The sequence below is a fragment of the Montipora capricornis genome, chromosome 6 (genome assembly GCF_036669925.1).
Source record: "Montipora capricornis isolate CH-2021 chromosome 6, ASM3666992v2, whole genome shotgun sequence".
NCBI lineage: Eukaryota > Metazoa > Cnidaria > Anthozoa > Scleractinia > Acroporidae > Montipora > Montipora capricornis.
Genome location: NC_090888.1, coordinates 69,210,274 through 69,217,322, shown reverse-complemented (window position 1 = coordinate 69,217,322; position 7,049 = coordinate 69,210,274). Strand labels below are relative to the sequence as shown.

Here is a 7,049-nt window from a genome sequence, read left to right as displayed (position 1 = left end):
AATGCCAGCAATTTGCAAAGCATTCCAACCATTGTCTTGAATAGGCCTGATCTGCTGAGACAGTTTTTTCCACCAGAACTTTAAGCCGAGCATGGTATTTCGAGAATATGATATCATCTCTTAAAAAAAGAAAATCATGAAGGACCATCCTGGAAATGACATCTCATTGCAAAAACTCTTACTAAATGAGTACAAAGAGGGAAAATCATACCGCTTGTATTCTGCTGGCTGGTTAAAGGAAATTTACATGCATCCTGTTAATGCATGATAGTTGCAAGTACCTAAAAGCAAATTGTACGCCTTCAATGAAAATAAGTAATGTACCACACACTGTGTGGATATGTGGTAGAAAGAAGTCAGGAGAGGTCCATAGTGCCTTCTGTACCTGCACAGCTGGGTAAGAACGTTAAGCTTGCCTTTTCATATAGCCATTTGAGATAATTACAGGACTTTGTTTTATTTTATATTCAGTTTGTAGTTTTTTAATAATTAGCACTGTAAGTGAATCATCCCAATTTAACAGTATTCCTATTACTAAAGAAACAAGTTAACTCTCTGTTTGTTTAGACTTGGAGGTTCTTGTGTCCATATCACAGCAACGTTCTTTCGCTTTGAGGTAGCAGTGAGAGGTGGCTATACAAATCCTGCGTACACTTCAAAAGTGTGCACTTGAAACATACCTGCTCAAAAGACAATTGTTCAGCCTGTTCGAGCCAAGGAAATGAATTTCAAAGCATCCAAATGTAACAAAGGCATGGAAACTCTACTTTAAAGCATCACTTTCATGCAGCATATTTTTTTGTCATTACTTGCCTTTATCATATTGCTGTGATACTGTTATGTATGATGATAATCCCTCTCATTTTCATCCTGTGACTGCATACCACACCTCATGAAGCATTTTTAATGGACATTTTGTTTTTGTTTTCCAGTGCCATCAAGACCTGCTGTGTCTGCAAGCAGAAGGCTGTTTACACCATTGAAAGAAAAGGACAGTGACTCCCAAGGGAGAATCGCAGGCACATTTTTGATGAACTTAAGAAAATAATCCCAAATGGTTGTTTTGCCCCTTTTTATGAGAGAGCAAGTAAAACAGATGCACCAATGGAAGCTGCTGCTAATGATAACCTAATAATTCATTTGGCAGCAACATCCAAAACTGTGGAAGAGTTTTTATCACAAATGCCTATCCTTACAGATTTGCAGGTTCTGCAGATAGAAACTGAAACACGTGGTCAAGCAACTAATCAAACTTGGGTCAGTCAACGCAGAGGCAGAATCACAGCATCTAACTTCTACTCTGTTTTTACAAGGGTCAATACCATGAAGGCTAACCCTTCTAAAGACCATAATGTAGAGCCCCTCTTAAGAAAGTTAATGGGTTGTGATGTAATAAAAGAAAATATCCCCGCCCTTAACTATGGTAAAGAATATGAGCCCATTGCAAAAGAAAAGTATGCAGCTTTAATGAATTGCAACCACAAAGAATTTTCAGTCACAGAAAGTGGGCTATTTGTAGATTCAACAAGGCCATATCTGGGGGCATCTCCAGATTTACTTGTTCATTGCACTTGCTGTGGAGCAGGATTGTCAGAAATAAAATGCCCTCTCTCAATAGCTGATGAAATTCCTTCAGCTGCAAATTGACCATACCTTGTGGAATGTGACAATGTCACCATACTGAAAAAGGATCGTGCATAATATGCACAAATACAAGGGCAGCTAGCTTTGTTAAAAAGAAAATACTGCGATTTTTTTGTGTTCACACAAGTTGGTTACTTCATGCAAAGGATTTATTTTGATAACAGTTATTGGGAGAAGTTAATAAGCAACTTGGAGTATTTTTTTAACAACTTTGTAGCCTCAAAACTTGTATCAGGCGAATCATTGTAGTTCTGTAATTAACGTAAATGTTCATCAGTTAATGAAATTTGCCATCTGCAATAGTATGTCAGGTGTGTATTTATATCATCTTAGTTGCAAAGCTTTGGATACAGATTGCACAATGCTGCACAGATAGTGGCAATGTCGTCAAATTCATCTAAAAGTAAGATTGGCATTTCATGCTTTAAGATTCTGAAGGTCTTGAGGCGGCGAATTGCCTGCTCAACAAAAATTCGCAAGTTTGCAATCTCTCTTTGTTTTAACCGCATCTTGCTTTCGCATTTGTTCACTACCCCTTTTTCCTGGTGGTATGTGCAGTCGAGCATGCGTAATTAAAAGGTCTTCAGTAATAGTGAACCCCTTGTCAGCTATAACTTCATCCCCGCACTCCAAAATGTCATAAAATCCTGACTGTCGTGTGATGGCAACATCTGATGCCTGACCACCACAAGCTTTTGATACAAAATTGAAGGAACCAAATGGCATTATAGAGACAAGAACTTTGAATGTGTGGTGATGTTTGTAATCTGACCATGTGGCAGCTTTATCTTAGGGTCTTTTGGAGTTTCAATGAACATTTCTGTGCAATCAATGATGTGTCTCACATTCTTTTACTTCCTATTATTGAACGTTTTGGGTAAATGGTGCAAAGCAATATCTTTACATGGATTGTAGATAAGGCACTTCAACTCTTTAGCCAATAATCGTACCCATGTATTTATAACCTTACTTACAGTTGTCTCGGATGCCCCAAAACGAACAGCTAGATCAGCATTCAAAGAAACTAGTTTCATTAGAGTCATTACAAGTTCATCTTTTACAGACATTAGCCTACTGGGACCAGACTTTTTGGGTGTAGATGAAAAGTTTCTAGGATTTGTCGACAAATGCTTTTTAGGACCTTGCCAGTACTTTATTTTGGGGGCCTTTTTCGAAAGCATTTTAAACAAGACTTCAAAGGCAGCCTTGCTAGGTACCCCGAGGAAGGTTTTCACTTTTTTGTCAGTATTTAAAACTTTTGCACTAAATGCTGGTGCTTCTTTTTTTACAAATTTCTTCCTCCATAATGCAGCTTCTCTTCTTTCTTTTTCTACCAACTTCCTTAGACGTTCTATTTCCTTGTCTTTTGCAGATACAATATTTAGGCATTCTTCATTCTTACAAAGGTCAATCTCAGATTCCACCCTACCTCCCACAGGATCATTGCTACTGATATGATTACGGGTGCTAATTGCACAAGAGCTACATGTATCGTTAGTTTCACTAGCATTATGCGCTTCAGTGTTTGCTGCATTGTCCTCTCCCTTTTGAGGAAGTGGAGCTGCCAATGGTTCTGTAAAGGGTGCTTGAAGGAACTCAGAATTACTGCGTTCAAGGCAAATCTTCTTACTAGCAACAGGTTGTTTTCCCTCTCTCACTGATGGTTTCATTCTCGGAACTTTAGTACTTGAAATGGCTTTGTATCCTAAATTTATCGTTGGATTTGGGTTTTGACTTGTAGGTCGTCCATCTGGAAAATGCTTACTACACACTATTGACTCACATTTAGGTTGCCCGTTTTGGCCCTTTTCATCTTTTCTGTTGATCAGTTTGATCCACTGTTGTCTTCTTTCACCACTTTGTAAATCAGTTGGAACGGGAAACAATGAAAAAGGAGGAGTACAGTCACAAATGCTTCTACCTTGACTGCACTCATGGACTGGGCAAAGATTGTCCATCCACCTTTTAAGCCTTGCCCTATTGTTGCCACAGCCGAACACTGCACAATCCCTGTGTCTGGACATAAAGGAGTTCTGTGCACATTTCAAAGAACAAAGCAACAATTAAATGGCCTTGACAAAAACTTCAACTTAAGCTTATAATTATAATTATTTGGCTACTAATCGAAGAGAATCTATTAAGTTGCCCAACTTTAGACCTTTTAGACCACAGCAACTTTCATACCCCTATAATCTTTAAATCATTTAAATTTAGATTAAAAGCAGTGTAAAATACAACCCGAGACGAGCCGACATATAGAGGATATTACATGGCCGCGCGGGGATACGAATTTTATCTTCGAGTGCTGAAAGTATCTCTCACGGGTGAGCGAAGCGAACGAGTGAGAGATTTTTTCAGCACGAGAAGATAAAATTCGTATTCCCAAGCGGCCATGTAATGTTCTGTTTATTATATAGACATTGATGAAATGTCTAGATTTAAAACAACTTGTTTTATTCATTTTCGAAATGATGAAAAAGTGTTCACCAACCACTAAAACACGCATGTTGTGTAACATGAAACAAGGTATGAAAGTTATGAAAAACAAATCATGATAATGTAAAATTTGCAACAAAAATGTTAATGTAGTAGAGAAGAATTATATTAAAGCACAAAAGTATCGTACATCGAAGACGAAGCTCGCGTTTTATTGGCTAATCCTGTTCGTTTCTATGACGACAGCTATATCCTCACATGTGAAAGATAAAAATGATACGTTCACTGCGCGCGGTGAAGATATGATTTTTTAGTAAAAGGAGAAATCCTGGTATTTCATCAGTATCTATATAATAATTTGAAATATGCTTACGTTTATAAATAGCGATTGCGCCTACAGATTTCACAAAATGACCAAATTCAATCCTCAAGATGACAAATCACAACTTTCTTACCTAGAAAGGTTCCCAAAATCAATATCTTGTGGATTAACAAAGAAGAACAACTGATTTTGTTCACTAGACGCAAACAATTCTGTAGGCCACATGAACGTTTATGCCCGATTGTTCTTTGTACTTTCCCACAATGCCGTGCGCCATTTGAGATTCGCGATTCATGTATTGGGGACACTGTTCTTTTTCTCTCTCGGGTCCATGCTACCAGCACTTGTGGGGTAGGCCTGGGCCTCCCAAAACACAATAATATAATCGTAGTGTAAGAAAAGAAAGTGGCTCCCCGCGGTCTGGAACGTTTTTATTCTGTTGACATTCCTCAGGGGAAATCGGCATATTTTCGTTTTTGCGCGAAAAGAAGGTAAAATATTGCATCAGCGAACAGAGATCAGCTTAATTGCAACCTTTGTAAAGGCGATCAAGTGGCCAAACACGTTCTTTCATTTATGAGGGAGCTCCTCTGACATGACTCTGAACCTGACTTACCAAAACGTCATTCATAAACAATAGCCCTTCTTAGGACTACACTAAGCAATGTATTTCTTTAATTTATACTCGCTAAATACGAACATCCATCAACGTACTCTATTTTACAATCCAGGAAACACATTTTTAGTACAGAGTTTACCTCGATGATGTGATCTTGTGTAGGAGGTAGCTGATCCTAAAGTTGGTGACGGAATAAAAGCCTATTGTAACTCACAGACGTTAATTTCTCAGGCTGGTGTTAAAATCAGAATAGTGGCTCTGTTCTCACGAATCGAGTCTATGAAAATACTCTATTTTGCATTGGGGATAAGTGGGGATTAGGCAGTGTGGCCCAGTGGTTAGGGCGCTTGCCTTGAGATCCAGAGATCCCGGGCTCAAGACACGTTCTAACCACTCGTTGAATTTGTTCCTGGTTGTACCTGGTTCAACTTCTCGGCCGTACTTGTAAATAGCCAACTAGTTTGCTTCCAGCCAATTGGGATTCTTAACAGTTGTTGTTGTGTTTTGTTCTGTGTTTTGTCTTTTCATTGATTGTGTTTCATTGGCCCTCCAAAACCCCTATGGGAGTGGTCAATTTAGTATGTATATTGTAGTTTTAGGAAGGATTACGTTTTTGCAAACATTGGCCGTGTAGCACTTATATAAGATCAGAACACATGCAAGGACAGAGAAAAATTCTGACCAGGGTGGGAATTGAACCCACGACGTTCGGGTTAGATCACCGCTGCTCTGCCGACTGAGCTACAAGGTCAGACGGGAGCAGGCCGTGGGAACTGAAGATGTTAAAGTCACGGCAATTGACATGAACAAGTACAAGGAAGGATTACGTTTTTGCAAACGTTGGCCGTGTAGCACTTATATATGAACAGACTTAACTGATTAGAGTGTAATAGTTTGCTGTGTGGTTAGGCGAGAAGTACAAATGCCTTGCATCTGTAGTTGGTTTGCATGAAACGTTGAGTAAAGCTGTCTAAAATAGGACAGTGTTTCTCAAATCGGTCTTTTAAAGATAGTTCCCTCCTATGTACATCTATTTATCACGTAGCCCTTTGTCTGGCGTGTTATATGGATCCGGTATGTTTATGATTACAAATGCTTGGTTAGCGGAGGGTTGGTATACATGTATATACAGACTGAGTGTCGCTCTCATTTATATTTATTCGCTTCTTACGAACGTCCCTGCATCCCCAAAATTTAATACCCAATGACCAAATGCTGTTACTTTTTTCATATGAGTATAACAAGCATTGTGCATAAGAATTAACGCGTTTATTGTGCCACTGTACTGTTACACTATACTATCTTTGTAAATATTCAGTTTATTTGCCGTGTTCTTGTTCTAAGTTTCATTATTTTGCTTGTAAAGACATACGTAATAAAGATGATTGCACACAGCTCCTGTTGGCAGACTCCAACAGTGGTTGCTTATTTGATGATAAATGTTTTATATTCGTTTGAGTGGGAATCGAATTAGAATATTAATTATATATCTCCAGTGATTCTCAAGGAAAGCTTCATTTATATGAAGTGTTCAGTATGGAAAAAGTTCATCAAGCCATCAAAAACTTTCATGCAAATTTGAGTGCTCTTGTTTGAGTTATTAATGTAGATTTTGCATGGCGTTTTTATTATAAATTGTCTTGCTCACGTGGTCGACGTAGCAACTTAATAAACCGATTTTGATACATTAAAATTCAGTCCGAGACAAAAGACATCATCTCGAGACTCTGTAGAATAAATATTATACACTTAATGTATGGTCCCGAGGGAAACAGTTTTTTTTGGTTTTCTCGAGAGTCCTGATGTTTCCCGAGACGAAGTCGACCAAGATACAACCAGTCACAGTGCTCGTTTCGGTGAGTGAAAGGCTAGGTATGTAACAAAAGGGTTTGTAAGAGTTTGTTCCCCAGAGCCTCGAGATGATGCCTTTTGTTAAGGCCTAAATTCAAGTTAATAAACCAAAAATGGGCTATTAGGATTCGGAATATTACCTTAAACTGACCTCCTACGTTCAGAATCAGATGATTT

General features: G+C 38.5%; 1 pseudogene; it reads right to left on the bottom strand.

The window, feature by feature from the left end:
• Positions 1–1,973: 1,973 nt before the first annotated feature.
• LOC138051096 (uncharacterized) lies at positions 1,974–3,668 on the bottom strand (annotated as a pseudogene).
• Between the last annotated feature and the right edge of the window lie 3,381 nt (positions 3,669–7,049).